Genomic DNA, 18,065 nt, shown 5'->3' on the forward strand with positions numbered 1-18,065 from the left:
AAAGTCAAAACATTATTTCACTCTAATACCAAATAAAAAATATTACCCTTCCCATATAATTTTACTGCTGGTTTTCTACCCAGGAGTAATATAATGGTGAGTGATACAGTATAAGATATTTCAACGTCTAAAGGGAAATATAATATGGTATACAATTTTTATTGGACGTTGCTATATCTATATGCTAATATCGGCATAAGATGCATTAAGGGGAAGTCCACTTTTTACATCAAAGCCAAAATACAAACGCCTGGATGCCATTCATTATACCGCTGCCCACCCTAATTTGAGGGCAAAAATAAATTAAATTGCCCACCCTGTATATTATCCTAATTTACCTCCCTGCTAAAAATCAAGGTTGTGAAGGAGTGTATTGTAATCACTTAGTGTTTTAGCTAAGATCAAGGCTGTGAATGAGTGTATTGTAATAACTTAGTGTTGTTTCAGATGATCAGGGCTGAGAAGGTGTGTATTGTAATCACTTAGTGTTGTAGCTGATGATAGGGCTGAGAAGGAGTGTATTGTAATTACTGGTTATTTTAGCTGATGATCAAGGATGTAAGGAGTGTATTGTAATCACTTCGTGTTGTAGCTGAAGATCAATGCTATATGAAGGAGTGTATTGTAATCACTTCGTGTTGTAGCTGACGATCAATGCTATATGAAGGAGTGTATTGTAATCACTTCGTGTCGTAGCTGAAGATCAATGCTATATGAAGGAGTGCATTGTAATCACTTCGTGTTGTAGCTGAAGATCAATGCTATATGAAGGAGTGTATTGTAATCACTTCGTGTTGTAGCTGAAGATCAATGCTATATGAAGGAGTGTATTGTAATCTCTTCGTGTTGTAGCTGACGATCAATGCTATATGAAGGAGTGTATTGTAATCACTTCGTGTTGTAGCTGAAGATCAATGCTATATGAAGGAGTGTATTGTAATCACTTCGTGCTGTAGCTGAAGATCAATGCTATATGAAGGAGTGTATTGTAATCACTTAGTGTTTTAGCTGAAGATCAATGCTATATGTAGGAGTGTATTGTAATCACTTAGTAGTTTAACTGTTGATCAATATTGTGAAGGAGTGTATTGTAATCACAGAGTGCTGCAGCTGATGATCAAGGCTGTGATGGAGTGTATTATAATCACAAAGTGCTGCAGCTGATTATCAAGGCTGTGAAGGGGTGTATTATAATTACTTAGTGTTGTAGCTGAAGTCACAGTTTTGTAATCACTTAGAATTGTAGCTGAAGATCAAGTGCTGTGCATGTTTGTATTACAATCGCTTAATATTGTAGCTAATGATCAAAGCTGTGAATAAGTGTATTGCAATCACTTAAAATTTTTAGCTGATGATCAAGGATGCAAAGGAGTGTATTGTAATCACTAAGAATCTTACACTTAGTGTTACAGCTGATGATCAAGGCTGTGAAGGAATGTATTGTAATCACAGAGTGTTATAGCTGATGATCAAGGATGTGAAGGAGTGTATTGTAATCCCTTAGTGTTGTAGCTGAAGATGAAGGCTGTGAAGGAGTGTATTGTAATCACTTAGTGTTGTAGGTGTTTATCAATGTTCTGAAGGAGTGTATTGTAAACACTTAGTGTTGTAGCTGAGGATCGAGGATGTGAAGGAGTGTATTGTAATCACTTTGTGTTGTAGCTGAGGATCGAGGATGTGAAGGAGTGTATCGTAGTCACTTAGTGTTATAGCTGTAGATCAAGGCTGTGAAGGAGTGGATTGTAATCACTTAGTGTTTTAGCTGTAGATCAAGGCTGTAAAGGAGTGTATTGTAATCACTTAGTGTTGTAGCTGAAGATTAAGGCTGTGATGGAGTGTATTGTAATCACTTAGTGTTGTAGCTGAGGATTAAGGCTGTGAAGGAGGGTATTGTAATCACTTAGTGTTGTAGCTGAGGATCGAGGCTGTGAAGGAGTGAATTATAATCACTTAGTGTTGTAGCTGAAGATTAATGCTGTGATGAAGTGTATTGTAATCACTTAGTGTTGTAGCTGAGGATGGAGGCTGTGAAGGAGCGTATTGTAATCACTTAGTGTTGTAACTGAAGATCAAGGCTGTGAAGGAGTGTATTGTAATCACTTAGTGTTGTAGCTGAAGATCAAGGCTGTGAAGGATCGAGTGTATTGTAATCACGTAGTGTTATAGCTGAGGATCGAGGCTGAGAAGGATCGAGTGTATTGTAATCAGTGTTGTAGCTGAAGATCAAGGCTGTGAAGGAGTGTATTGTAATCACTTAGTGTTATAGCTGAGGATCGAAGCTGTTAAGGAGTGTATTGTAATCACTTAGTGTTGTAGCTGAAGATCAAGGCTGTGAAGAAGTGTATTGTAATCACTTTGTGTTGTAGCTGAGGATCGAGGATGTGAAGGAGTGTATCGTAGTCACTTAGTGTTGAAGCTGTAGATCACGGCTGTGAAGGAGGGTATTGTAATCACTTACTGTTTTAGCTGTACATCAAGGCTGTGAAGGAGTGTATTGTAATCACTTAGTGTAGTAGCTGAAGATCAAGGCTGTGAAGGAGTGTATTGTAATCACTTAGTGTTATAGCTGAGGATCGAGGCTGTGAAGGATCGAGTGTATTGTAATCACTTAGTGTTATAGCTGAGGATCAATGATGTGAAGGGGGTGTATTGTAATCACTTAGTGTTGTAGCTGAAGATCAAGGCTGTGAAGGAGTGTATTGTAATCACTTAGTGTTATAGCTGAGGATCGAGGCTGTGAAGGATCGAGTGTATTGTAATCACTTAGTATTATAGCGGAGGATCGAGGCTGTTAAGGAGTGTATTGTAATCACTTAGTGATGTAGCTGAGGATCGAGGCTGTGAAGGAGTGTATTATAATCACTTAGTGTTGTAGCTGAGGATTAAGGCTGTGATGGAGTGTATTGTAATCACTTAGTGTTGTAACTGAAGATCAAGGCTGTGAAGGAGTGTATTGTAATCACTTAGTGTTGTAGCTGAAGATCAAGGCTGTGAAGGATCGAGTGTATTGTAATCACGTAGTGTTATAGCTGAGGATCGAGGCTGAGAAGGATCGAGTGTATTGTAATCACTTAGTGTTATAGCTGAGGATCGAGGATGTGAAGGGGGTGTATTGTAATCACTTAGTGTTATAGCTGAAGATCAAGGCTGTGAAGGAGTGTATTGTAATCACTTAGTGTTATAGCTGAGGATCGAGGCTGTTAAGGAGTGTATTGTAATCACTTAGTGTTGTAGCTGATGATCAAGGCTGTGAAGGAGTGTATTGTAATCACTTTGTGTTGTAGCTGAGGATCGAGGATGTGAAGGAGTGTATCGTAGTCACTTTGTGTTGAAGCTGTAGATCAAGGCTGTGAAGGAGGGTATTGTAATCACTTAGTGTTTTAGCTGTACATCAAGGCTGTGATGTGAAGGAGTGTATTGTAATCACTTAGTGTAGTAGCTGAAGATCAAGGCTGTGAAGGAGTGTATTGTAATCACTTAGTGTTATAGCTGAGGATCGAGGCTGTGAAGGATCGAGTGTATTGTAATCACTTAGTGTTATAGCTGAGGATCAATGATGTGAAGGGGGTGTATTGTAATCACTTAGTGTTGTAGCTGAAGATCAAGGCTGTGAAGAAGTGTATTGTAATCACTTAGTGTTATAGCTGAGGATCGAGGCTGTGAAGGATCGAGTGTATTGTAATCACTTAGTATTGCGGGAGTATAGCTGAGGATCGAGGCTGTTAAGGAGTGTATTGTAATCACTTAGTGATGTAGCTGAAGATCAAGGCTGTAAAGGAGTACATTATAATCACTTAGTGTTGTAGCTGAGGATGGAGGCTATGAAGGAGTGTATTGTAATCACTTAGTGTTGTAGCTGAGGATCAAGGCTGTGAAGGAGTGTATTGTAATCACTTAGTGTTGTAGCTGAGGATGGAGGCTGTGAAGGAGTGTATTGTAATCACTTAGTGTTGTAGCTGAGGATTAAGGCTGTGATAGAGTGCATTGTAATCACTTAGTGTTGTAGCTGAAGATCAAGGCTGTGAAGGAGTGTATTGTAATCACTTAGTGTTGTAGCTGAAGATCAATGCTATATGAAGGAGTGTATTGTAATCACGTAGTGTTGTAGCTGAAGATTAAGCCTGTGAAGGAGTGTATTGTAATCACTTAGTGTTGTAGCTGAGGATGGAGGCTGTGGAGTGTATCGTAGTCACTTAGTGTTGTAGCTGAAGATTAAGGCTGTGAAGGAGTGTATTGTAATCACTTAGTGTTGTAGCTGAGGATCGAGGCTGTGAAGGAGTGTATTGTAATCACTTTGTGTTGTAGCTGAAGATTAAGGCTGTGAAGGAGCGTATTGTAATCACTTAGTGTTATAGCTGAGGATCGAGGCTGTGAAGGATCGAGTGTATTGTAATCACTTAGTGTTATAGCTGAGGATCGAGGATGTGAATGGGGTGTATTGCAATCACTTAGTGTTGTAGCTGAAGATCAAGGCTGTGAAGGAGTGTATTGTAATCACTTAGTGTTATAGCTGAGGATCAAGGCTGTGAAGGATCGAGTGTATCACTTAGTATTATAGCTGAGGATCGAGGCTGTTAAGGAGTGTATTGTAATCACTTAGTGATGTAGCTGAAGATCAAGGCTGTGAAGGAGTGTATTATAATCACTTAGTGTTATAGCTGAGGATGGAGGCTGTGATTGAAGGAGTGTATTGTAATCACTTCCCAGCAAACACAAAAACGTTTTAAAAACGTTTTAAATAACTTATATTTTGGATTTTGGTTTAGGTAAAAACGTTTTAATAACATTAAAATGTCGGGTTATATAAAGGTCATGATAACGTTTTAAAACGTTTTGTATGAAAACACACTACAACACTATTTTTTAAATGTTTTCAAAAAATGTTATTTTAAACTATTGTTGCAAACATTTTTGCCAAATATTTTGTCAATACTTAATTAACATTATGTTAAAATATTAGAACCCGGCAAACACAGAAATGTTCTTAAAATGTTTCTTTCAAAACATTTTAATAACATTTAAATGTCGGGTTATATAAAGGCCATGAAAACGTTTTTAAAACGTTATTGAAAATATTTTGGGCAAACATTTTTCGCAAAATATTTTTTCAACCCCAAAATAACATTCTGTTTAGAATGTTTTGTATCAAGTTTTCAAGAATATTTTTGGAATGTTATTAAAACGTTTTTATAGCCTTTATGTAACCCGACATTTAAACGTTTTCTGTAAAACATTTGTGTTTGCTGAGCAGTAAATTATCATAAAATGTTTTATGAGGTTATGAAAACGTTTTATACTCTTAATATACCCTTTATACAACCCGACATTTAAACGTTTTCTGACAACCTTTTATAATCTTTTGCGAATGATGTCGAAAACGTTTTGTGTTTGCTGGGTTAGTGTTGTAGCTGAGGATCGAGGCTGTGAAGCAGTGTATTGTAATCGCTTATCTTTCTGCACATTTCACCCTTCAAAACAAGTTAGCATTAACAAGTGCATCATCGTAAAGACTTGTCCTACCTTGCAAATCTAAATGTGAAATTTGACTCGAATATTATTGAACTACACTTTCTATTTAAACTATTTTCAGTTGTTGCGATTTGGTCGCTGAAAACATCCTGGAAATGATAGTTAGCTTTGGCAAAAATTGCATTGATCATTTTATAGCGAGCGTGTAGAATGGTTCAGATATCACAGATATGTGACGTGTCATGTCAAAAGGAGACACTTTTGGGCAGGTTATGAAAATTGAGTTTTTTACATATATTAAATATAGAGATATTTTGCTCTACAACACCGTTTTCCCCAATGAAATCGGACATTCCTAATCGAAGATATTGAGTTCAAAAGTTATGGTATTATAAAATTGGAAATTGAGATATCGGCCTTTAAAAATATTATTGACAATGTTGAGAGTAGGAATTAACTTGAAAAGTGTCTCAAAAACTACAAGATGCCAGTTATATTCCGGTCTGAAACTATCAGACAATATTCTTAGCATTAATAACATCACAAATTCGCAACAAACCCAAATTGTGAAAAAATCACCCACCGGCAGATTTTTGGCTCTTTCTCCATTTATGATCCTGCCCAAAAGTGTCTCCTTTTGACATGACACGTCACATATATACTTTTGTAGGTCTTGTGGTTCTTGAGTTGTGTTGTAAAGAGGACTGAACCCACATCACCTTTGTAAAAATGTATACTCATTAACAACAATAAATCAAGCAAGTTTCAAAGTATTATATTATGATTTGTAGCCTGAACCTCTGCAAAACGTCAAGGTATTATTTTTCAATAATAGGCCGGCGCCTATTGATATGATTTAGACAATGAAAATCGATCTTTTTAAAGTATTATTTTCTTATTATACCAGGGGCGGATCCAGGACGGTAAAGGCTAGCTGTTTTAATATTTGAAAAGTGTGGTGTCGAAGTATGGGTTGGTCGGGTCGGCCGGAAAAAGTATATTCCCAAAGTGGTTTTGTTCTGAAAGGTTGTTGTTCTTTATTTAGAACGGTCTTTGATCAGAACGGTCATTTTACCTCGAAAAGTTATTATTCCGATGGTTCATTGCACCAAAAGTGACGAGTTGCTCCAAAAATATAATTCAGAAGGGTTTTTGCTTTCGAAATTGCGATCCTTTCGGAGTAACGATGCCATTTTCGGACCATTGCCTCTTCTTCCGGGGTAACAAACTTTTAGAGGAATAATCTTTCGGAACAATTACCATTATATTAGTCGACATGTTTTGAACTAAAAACTTTTCTGAGCAAAAATACTTCGGAGAATCGCAGTTAGACTACACCTTTGCTTATTGTGTGTTTAGTAGGCCTAAATAGAGGTGTTTTTGCTTTTGTTTGTAATCAATGGTTCATTTTATAATTCATACCGGTATCATTTTCAAGGCAATGCAATAGACCTATAGGGCCTAGAACCCCGGGGGGGGGCACTCAACTTTAGAACTGACGGGTATGTGCCTACCGGTGTCGCGAAGTAGGGGCCTATCGGTAACAAAGCGTTATTTTAAAAAAGGGGGTCATTCATTGGGTACAAACAAAATAAAAAAGGGGGGTCATTGGGTATAATATTTTGAAAAAAAGGGGGTCATTGAGTATAAGATTTCAAAAAAAGGGTCATCGGGTACAAAATTTTGAAAAAAATGGAGCAAAATTTTGAAAGTTTCGGCATTTGTTTGATGCATTTTGATGATGCTCTTCTAGAAAATCTAGAAAAAAGGGGGTCATTGGGTAGCCGCAACCAAAAAAAGGGGGTCATTGGGTAGCCGCAACTAAAAAAAGGGGGGTCATTGGGTATGACTTTTAAAAAGGGGGTCATCGGGTATAGTCGACTTCAAAAGAGGGGGCCTATTGACAGGCACATACCGTCACTTCCAAAGTTGAGTGCCCCCCCGGGCCTAGAACTATTTATAAATCAAGGCCGATTTGTTGTTTTAATATTCTAATCAAAGCTTTTAGATTAAGCAATCTAGGAGTCCACGTGAATGATCGGCCTAACGACACACTTTTACGGTTAAGCAGACTGGTCCACAACAGCCATAGTGCCCTCACACATTCCTCGACATAATAATTCGTTATTGAAAGTAAGAGGGCGCTATGCATTGGCCCTAATGCCTAAGGGACCGTTCACAAACACTTGTTAGGGGGGGCCTGATGCAAAAAGGGACCCTGAAAATTGTTGACCCTCCTAAGGGGGGGCCTGAAAACAGTGGCGTAACCAGTGGGGGGCCGGTCACAAAAAACTGGGAAGAAGAGCTAAAAATTGGGAAGGGGAAAAGGGGAGAAGGAGAGAAAAAGAGGGAAGAGAAAGGGGAAAGAAGAGAAAAAAGAGGGAAGAAAGAAAAAGGGGAGAGAAGAAAAGAAAAGAGGGAAGAAAAAAGGGAAGGGAGAAGAGAAAAGTGGAAGGGGGAAGAGAAAAGGGAAAGAAGATCTATACTACTTTCATTGTGAAATTTGTACTCTAAAACACTGATTTTTTAGCTTCTAATATGCCAAAAACCAGGAGCTACAGGGGGCTCCGCCCTCTTGACCCCCACCAGGGGCCCTAAGGCGGGCCCCTGGACCCCACCCGTTTAACGCTTCGCAGCAAGCCGCTCGCTATGCTACAACTTTTGATCAGAAATTGGGAAATTTTTCAATCTTGCCCCCCCCCCCCCGGAAGGTCAGGTCTGGTTACGCCCCTGCCTGAAAAAATGACCACAAATTTTCCTGGAAAAATTAAGTTTATAGCCTAGGCCTATTCTTTTCTATGGGTTTCACTCATAATTTTCATGTCAAAAAGGGGGCCCTGAAATTTTTGAGGTCTGTAAAGGGGGGCCCTGAAAATTTGTCGCGATGAATTTTTTTGCATCAGCCCCCCCTTACAAGTGTTTGTGAACGGTCCCTAAATTGGCTAGGTCTGAAATTGGCAGCATGCAGCAGCAGTTTGGCAGGGCTATTTGATCGAAGACTCCGAGGATTTAATATACCCTGAACTGCTGAAGAGTCAGAAGTTTAAGACATTTTAAAAGACCCTCTCCAAGCTAAGTCACTCCTTCCACGGGCTCCTTCTCCTTCTCTGAAGCCCGGACCCTAAAATTGTGCCTCAGCGGCGTTGTCATCATAGAGGACTCTGCCCAAGGTGATTACGCCCGGAATTCAGCGAAATAAGGTACACACACCTCCGTCTTTACTGTGAGGAACAACGTAGGGCCATGATGTGTCGGGCTAGCCAATAGGCCTACGGTCTTCCATTGTCATGATTGTTCAGGTAAGCTTATAAATAAGCTCTTATATTTATGCAGGCCGGGTTTTTACCAAAAGGGACTCTTATATTTCTGACATTCTTACCCCTATTTGTTTCGGGGACTCTTCCCCCCTACATGTTTCAACTAGGGAGGAGGTGGGGTCAAGTGTTGTGTGCAGTGCGAGTGGATATTGCGTGGTACATGGTGACAGCATTGCATTGTAATTTGTACAACAAATTGCAACAGGGAGATATGGGTGGCTTGTTGTGCTGTGTACCTTACGCAGGACGGCGGCAGGAGTAGCATGGTGTCAGGGGGTGGGGGGAGGGGTTGTATACCCCAATGAAGTTTGCAAAATGAGCCCAGGGAGGAAGAGAGAGAGAAAGAAAAGAGGGAGCTAGAGAGAGAAAAGGGGAGGGAAGTCTAAAGAGAAGTGAAAGAAGAGGAAAAGGAGCCTGGCCTAGCCATCCCCCTCCCTGTCCATGCATGGCTACCGGTAGGCCCTAACCTTCTTGCTACCTGGAAGTCTGGCCCATAAATGATATGATCCATAAAAATAAAGAAATACTGGTAGTGAGAAAAGAATACTTGCTATATGTTTATTTTTAACTTAAATTTAAATGTAATGAAACACTGGGTAAAGAAAACGTTATAATATAGCACAACACAACTATGATCAAATCACTTTGTAATACAATAAAAACATACCATCATCACGATATTGGCATGGTAAACTCATAATATTTGAGGTGTAGATCCACATTGAACTTTTTAAAGTAGGCCTACCATAACGGCATAACCATAGACTAAGTATTTCTTTCAAAATAATAAAGAAATAACCAATAAAAGGGTGAAAATGGTACATCAAATGGCCTCATTTGGGCTTTCATTTTTCCCAAATGTTTGGGGGGAGGGGTGGGGGGGGGGGCACATCCTTAATCCTCAGACACCCCCTGCTTCATACAAGCACAATGGGCGGCACTTGTGCCACATAACAACCTTTCAAACATTTGAAATTACAATTTCCCCTGCCCCCTGATTTAAATGTACCCTGGTGGTGCTGCCTCCCTCTGGCATCAAGGGCATTAGGGTACACAGTTCGGGTATGCAATTGGCAAGAGGGACAAACTGAGATGAAAATGGGCTAAAAAGTCCCAAAACAAAGGCCTAAAATTTGAAAAATGAGGGTGGCCAGCATCCCACAGGGCCAGTGGGGAACTTTCACAGGGGCTGCTCCCCTGCCTGGCCATACCATGCCTGAGTAAGTTGTGATTTGTGGAGAGTATTTGATTTATTCCTTCAAAATAATATTTATATTATTATCATGATTATAAACCCCTAAAACTGAGGATTGCCACTTTGCCTCACATTTTGCAGTTCTTTTAAAAAAATTCCCAGAAGTAACTTCATGCTGTGGTTACATGAGTTTTTAAATGTTAGTTTCCTATAAGCCATGTCTACGTCTACCACCTATCCCAGATGTAGGCCCTAGATCATGGGATGGACACAAAAAGGGAGAGAGAGAGAGAACTAGACTTAGCTGTGGTCTAAGACCACGTACACAGCCGTGTTGTGACCCCTTAATGACCTTTGACCCCAAAACATATGAAAACCCCATAGACATTGGCTAATGTTAATGCATGTGTGCACGTGGCATCACTTTGCCATGTTTTTTTTGGCAGAAGGGGCATTTTGAAGGTTTTTTGTCTCAGACCGGAAGTGACCCCTTAATGACCTTTGACCCCAAATAAAAAAATACCATATATACATTGGGTAAACACAATTCATGTGTGAACATACCATCACTCTCCTATGTTTTTCTTAGCTAATAAATTTTTTTGAAGATATTTCGATTTATACCGGAAGTGACCCCTTAATGACCTTTGACCCCAAATCTGTGTACACCCCATAGACACTGAGTAATAACAATGCATGTGTGCAAGTGGCATCACTGTTCTACGTAATTTGTGGGAGAAGATGCATTTTAAAGGTATTTCAGTTTTATACCGGAAATGACCCCTTAATGACCTTTGACCCTAAATAAAAAAATACCATATATACATTGGGTAAGCACAATTCATGTGTGAACATACCATCACTCTCCTATGTTTTTCTTAGCTAATAAAATTTTTTGAAGATATTTCGATTTATACCGGAAGTGACCCCTTAATGACCTTTGACCCCAAATCTGTGTACACCCCATAGACACTGAGTAATAACAATGCATGTGTGCAAGTGGCATCACTGTCCTACGTATTTTGTGGGTGGAGAGGCATTGTGAAGGTATTGGGATTTGTGCCGGTAATGGCGCCTGAATGATCTTTGACACCAATTAAAAAAAATACCATATATACATTGGGTAAACACAATTTATGTGTGAACATACCATTACTCTCCTATGTTTTTCTTAGCTAATAAAATTTTTTGAAGGTATTTCGTTTTATACCGGAAGTGACGCCTTAATGACCTTTGACCCCAAATCTGTGTATACCACATAGACACTGGGTAATAGCAATACATGTGTGCAAGTGGGGTTGCTGTCCTACGTAAGTTGTGGGAGAAGATGCATTTTTAGTTGAAATCACATTTTTGACCCCTGTGACCCCTGCGTGACCTTTGACCCCGTGAGTTTCATGTGACATGTAGGGGCATGGTCAATGATCATTATGACCGAGTTAGGTTAAAATCGATGTAAGCATGTGAGTGCTAGAGCAAATGTAATGGTTGACAGAAAGAAGAAAGAAAGAAGAACTAGACTTAGCTGTGGTCTAAGACCACGAACACAGCCGTGTTGTGACCCCTTAATGACCTTTGACCCCAAAATATATGAAAACCTCATAGACATTGGCTAATGTCAATGTATGTGTGCACGTGGCATCACTTTGCCATGTAATTTGTGGCAGAAGGGCATTTTGAAGGTTTTATGTCTCAGACCGGAAGTGACCCTTAATGACCTTTTACCCCAAATAAAAAATACCACGTATACACTGAGGAACATCAATTTATGTGTGAATGTACCGTCTCTGTGCTATATTTTTCTTGGCTGATAAAACTTTTGAAGTTATTTCGCTTTTATACCGGAAGCGACCCTTAATAACCTTTGACCCCAAATCTGTGTACACCCCATAGACACTGGGTAATAACAATGCATGTGTGTAAGTGGCATCACTGTCCTCACGTGATTTGTGGGAGAAGATGCATTTTAAAGGTATTTCGCTTTTACCGAAATTACCCCTTAATGACCGTTGACCCCAAATAAAAAAATACCATATATACATTGAGTAAACACAATTCATGTGTGAACATACCATCCCTCTCCTAAGTTTTTCTTAGCTAATAAAAAGTTTTGAAGATATTTCGATTTATACCGGAAGTGACCCCTTAATGACCTTTGACCCCAAATCTGTGTACACCCCATAGACACTAGATAATAACAATGCATGTGTGCAAGTGGCGTCACTGTCCTACATAGTCTGTGGAAGAAGATGCATTTTAAAGGTATTTCGTTTCATACCGAAGTGACCCCTTAATGAGATTTGACCTCAAATAAAAAAATACCACATATACATTGGGTGACTGAAGATCATATGCGAACATACCGTTACTGTCCCATGTTTTACTTAGCTAATAAAATTTTTTAAAGGTTTTTTGTTTTATACCGGAAGTGACCCCTTAATGATCTTTGACCCCAAATCTGTGTACACCACATAGACACTGGGTAATAACAATTCATGTGTGCAAGTGGCGTCGCTGTCATACGTAAGTCGTGGGAGAAGATGCATTTTTAGTTGAAATCGCGTTGTTGACCCCTTTGACCTCTGCATGACCTTTGACCCCACAAGTTTCATGTGACATGTAGGGGCACGGTCAATGATCATTGTGACCAAGTTAGGTCAAAATCGATGTAAGCGCTTGAGTGCTAGAGCAAATGTAATGGTTGACAGAAAGAAAGAAGAAAGAAGAAGAAGAACCTGTAAGAAAAAAGACACAGCCGTGACTAACGTCACGGCTGTGTAACTAGTGGCAAATGGTGGTCATAGACCACAAACCTAGCTGGGCATGTTGGTGTTGTGGAGGTATCTGACCTCTGCAAAATGTCCCAAAAATGTTCCCCTGGTCATGAGGTTTGTTGTCACCGAGTTTGAGTTCCGTACTCCTTACAGATGTCCAGAAAATGCAATTTTAAGATTTGACCCCAGATGACCTTTGACCTGACCCCTGCAATATGTTCCAAAAATGTTCCACTGGTCATCAAATCTGTTGTCACCGAGTTTGAGCCTCGTACCCCTTACAGATGTCCAGAAAATACATTTCAAAGATTTGACCTCTGCATGACCTTTGACCTGACCCTTGCAAATATTCCCCTGGTTATGAGATTTATTGTCACTGAGTTTGAGCACCATACACCTTACAGATATCCAGAAAATAAAATTATAAGATTTGACCTCTGCATGACCTTTGACCTGACCCCTGCAAAGTGTTCCAACATATTCCCCTGATCATTAAGTTTGTTGTCAATTAGTTTGAGCCCCATACCACTTACAGATGTCCAGATAATGCAATTATATCAGCTATATCTTTTTCTTTCTTCATTTAAAGGGTTAATATTATGCAATCACCAGCACAAAAGTTTATAAAGCCCCAGCTGATAGGATACTGTTTCACCCGCTGACCCCATATGACCTTCGACCCCAGTTGACCTGTTGGATGACCTTTGACATTAATTAATTACGGTAATTAATTTAATTTATTTATTTATATATTTATTTATTTTACTGACTACTCTTTCTTTCTTCCTTCATTTAATGGGTTAATATAACCCTCCCTCAAGCCATTGGATTCATAGAGCAAGTGTAATTTGCCCTACTCATACATACAACATTAGCAAAGTTATAGTTAGACTGCTTTGCATTCCCTTTTAAATAAAAGTTCACACTCCTATGCCATTCCATGCATAAACACATCCCCCACTGAGTGATTGCTCTGCCCAGAGAAAAAAAGGCGTTTTTTCTCGGTGGCGTGGCTCTCAGGGACAGCGGTTTTCGGAGTGGGCTACCAAGATTTATAGCTGTTGGATCAGAAGAGAATACAGGGATGATAAATTAAAAAGGTCTACTAAAGTAGACTAAGTTATAATCAATGAACTTTCAGATGGAAACATAACTAAATATCCATTTGGCCAATACTATAATAACTAAAGACCAACTGGCACTTTGGATACATGATAACAGGTGTTTTACTACTAAAGGCACATTCAAGAATTAATTTTAAGCTATTTAATAACTGCACTGTCCATACCAAGCTTAAATTAGCATGACCCGCCAACATGAAATAAGTACAGCTTGTCTGTACGCAGTACGATAATACTCAAACATATGAGGCCAGCACTATATAAGGAAGAAGAATTTACCACAACCATTTTGTCTCAGCATTTTGTACCACATTTTCCACCCTCTCCAAGTATTTAATTTATCATATTTATCAAATTGTTTTTTACCAACATTCTTTTTATGGACAATTGTACATGACTCAAGTATAATAATGTAAATACACTTTAATATCATCCTTATCATCCTTTATACCTGGGCTTTAATATAATACACAAGTTTTAGCAATGATATGTTAAAACTTCAGCAAGTTATAACTGTGCCTTTAATGAAACCACTTCTCTGAAGTGTCAAGGGTTAGCCATCTAACAGGTGATAAGAGATTTACTATGACATGTGATGTAGTACACAAAAGCATAATTCTGGGGTTGATAGCCAGAAATGCTCCCACAAAATGAGCACAAACTCGCCAGGGCACTATAGAAGATAGAGTCCATTATTAATTACAAAACACATTGTGGAGGAAATATATTTTGAAGACCAAAGCAAGGAGCCAACTTTATGCTCATTTTGTGAGAGCTGGTCATAGTGAGTTACAACTTTCTGGTTCTGAACCCTCGATATGAAAGTTTAGATTACCCAAGTTTGTCCCTTGCATGTGGAAAGCTATGATTCCTATCTACAAGGTGTCCTGAGGTATCACAAAAAAAATTGCAGTAAGCAAAAATGGATAAATGCTTCAAATACTGTCTTTAACAAGTGGCTATTGAAAAATTTAGCCTTTGACCACAAACACTGGCCAGTGACCATGCATCAGTGCAAGTTGTTATCAACATACTATGTTGCATGTAGCAGATATAAATTTTAAAGCTTTTTAAACTCTGACCGGAAATGACCCCTTAACGAACTTTAACCCCAATTCTGTGTGCACCCTTTAGACACTGGGTATAGCCGATACATATATGCAGGTGACGTCATTGTGCTATGTAATTTGTGGCACAAGAAGCATTTTACAGGTATTTGGTTTTATACCAGTAATGCCCTCTTAATGACCTTTGACCTCAATTCTGTGTGCACCCTATAAACACTGGATACCGCCGATTCTTATGTGCAAGTGACGTCATTGTAGGATGTTGTATGTAGGAAGAAAAACAATTTTAGCTCAATTCACATTTTCGACTTATTTGACCCCTCAGTGACATTTAACCCATTAAAAGTCAGGTGACATGTATGGTTGTGGTCAATGATGCTTGTGACCAAGTTAGGAAAATCGGCCAAGTATGTCTGAGCTAGAGCAAAAAATGTGCATTTTGTTGCCAGAAAGAAGAATCGGATAGCATAAGAATACCTAGCGGCGGGGTGTAAACCCCCCCAGCTAGGTAAGAAAGAACCTGTAAGAAAAAAGACACAGCCGTGACGTTAGTCTGTAATGAAAGAATGAGATACAAATAGGCAGAGGGTGGTATAAGGATGGATGAAGTTACAGGACATCATGCTTTATTTAAACAGGCTTCATACTGAAATACAATCATTGTCCCATGGAAATGGTTCATTTTGACGTGGTCATAATTTTTTGGTTCTTGTCCTCGCCTACATCATTTTCTAGAGTGGGTCCATACTTTTTGCTTTTCAATTTTTAAGTATGACTATTAATTTTAGAGCTCCAGCAATTCATTATAAAGACATTTAAGGAAATACCTCACCCTCGGTCAAATAAAAAGTACCTGCATCGTTTTCCAAGAATGCGTAGAAAAGGGATTACAACTGCTATCAGTGGCAATTTTATATTGAAAAAAAAATCCAATTACATTGTTTTTAAAATACAGTGTACTGCTTCAAAAGTACTAAATCATGCTACAACATTTATAAAATTGAAAAATAAACTGAAAATTTTATCTTGGCCAACACAGCTCCCCCAAAAAGAAAGTCTGTCTCAAACATGTGTGCAGTGCTATGTGAATTCCAATTAGTGCTTTAGCTGTACAATTCTTTTTTTCTGTTCAATTTTTTAAACAATGTTTTTAGTATCGTATCGTGATCCAATTTTGTCTTTTTTTTGCAGTTTAGCTGTTGTTTTTTGGTACACATTTTGCCATGATTGTAAAAGAGACAAACAAAACTACAATGTATTCATTGTGTATGTATAAATTACTACGATGTTTCTGTTTTTGAATATCAAAAAGTACATAAACATTGTGCCTTTACTGTAAAAAAAAATCGCATAGCTCATAGCTAAAAAAAAGCTTAGCATTTATTTTTGTTAGCAAATGTGTCTGAGACGGACTTTTTGTTTTTCGCCTAGAAACATAACAAAAATCAGAAATCACAGAAAACAACATTTGGGTCAAAAAGCAGAAATCACAGAAAACAATATTTGGGTCATCCCAGGCAGCTGGGCATGGGCAAGTCTATGAGCCCATGATACTGGGTGAAATAGCACCCTCTTTTTTTGTTAAAATGATGCATCATGATACATTTTGTGAGGGACTCTATTCTGAAGGCAGGTTGGAGAGCAGCATTCAGCATTACATGCCCCCCCGCCCAACTGTGTTTACACTCCAATATTGAGACAAATAAAGCTGACACACAGAGGAATGGTATTAGTTTTATACCGGTACTGAGATCGCATGTCTTGATATTTGTCATTTGCACCACATGTGATGATTTTTCTCAGGAGGGGAAAAACATGCAAAACTTTTCTTGTGATTTCTTGTGATTGCTCCAAAACCCTAAAATCACTATACCAATTTTGCCTGGCTAAACTAAACCTAAGATTTGGAGGCTATACTGTGGCATTGCTGCATTGCTGCCCATTCCTAGGAATGAGAAGGAACCCAGGTGAGGGGCACTCGATTATGAAAGTGATGTATACCTGTGCATAGGTCTACTACTGGAGTATGTGGGGTTTTTTTCTCGAAAAAAGGGGGTCATTTAGTGTCATTGAAAAGGGGTGTTTGGAATTCTAGTCATTGAAAACCACATAAAAGGGGATGTTTTTGGCCAAAACTTTGGCCTCGATTTTGCATGAAAAATGGGGGTAAATTTGATGAAAAATCATTACAAAGGGGGTCTTTGAAAGATTTGGTAACTTTCATGGTTCATTGCCAACGTTTGTGTTGATTTGGGGGGCTGGGGCGGCACTGTATCTCGAACTTATTTTGTTAGCATGCGTTTGACTATGGAATAAACCTGCATTGAGAATTGAGCATTGGGTTTTCATCCCATAATGAGACTACTCGTTTTTGTCTCATAACCATGATAACCATGACATTGTATAATATGTGTAATGTTGTCCCATATGTAGAAACTGCAGTCAAATCCCCCCTGTGAGTGTATGGGTCTCTGGGGGAACCCAAATGATTTGGCATTTTGTGGTTAATTTGTTGGCAAATACTGTCATGTTATCAGTGGGGTTAAAAACAGAGATCCACAGGTGGCCAATTAAATATGATCAGATTGTACTTTTTAGGGATTATCAACATGATTAATGAGACATGATTTCATGTTTTTAAAGGAGCATTCTTTATCATTTTAAGGTTAGCAACTACTGTCTGTTCAATTAGCTTAGATTCTTGAATTTTAAAGATATTTCAAAAAATAAAATATTGTGGCCAAAGTCATCAAAGAAAAGTGTTAACACAGCCTTAGACCTAACGTGATTTATACTTTTCAAATTCCCAAGTTCAATTTAAAACCCTATTTCTTTTCAATTTTGCCTCATTTTAGGCAGTTACTTGGGTCCATCAAAAGGGTTCGCGACCTTTTCACAAATTGAGTGGGACGGTCCATTCTCAACTTAGGGCATAGACCCTATCCAAATTAGCAAAACAATCTGTCCACATGATCTGTCCTGCCATTTCAATTGTTATACCGTTCCGTTTATTGGATAGTTTCTATATAGGTGATGATGGGCCACCGGTTTTTTGTTACACAAAATTATATGGCGATTAAGTTTTATGCATAACATTATTCTGAGCATTATTTTTTTCCTAA

General features: G+C 38.7%; 1 protein-coding gene across 1 annotated transcript in view; it reads left to right on the plus strand.

Moving 5' to 3' along the window:
- Nucleotides 1-8,700: 8,700 nt before the first annotated feature.
- The window catches only part of LOC140135412 (uncharacterized), a 67,469-nt gene continuing 58,104 nt past the window's right edge, over nt 8,701-18,065 (plus strand). The window contains exon 1 of the mRNA XM_072156905.1: nt 8,701-8,768. The gene's annotated coding sequence lies outside the window, so the exon portion shown is untranslated. The remainder of the gene's footprint in view (nt 8,769-18,065) is intronic.

The sequence above is a fragment of the Amphiura filiformis genome, chromosome 2 (assembly GCF_039555335.1).
Source record: "Amphiura filiformis chromosome 2, Afil_fr2py, whole genome shotgun sequence".
NCBI classification, from domain to species: domain Eukaryota; kingdom Metazoa; phylum Echinodermata; class Ophiuroidea; order Amphilepidida; family Amphiuridae; genus Amphiura; species Amphiura filiformis.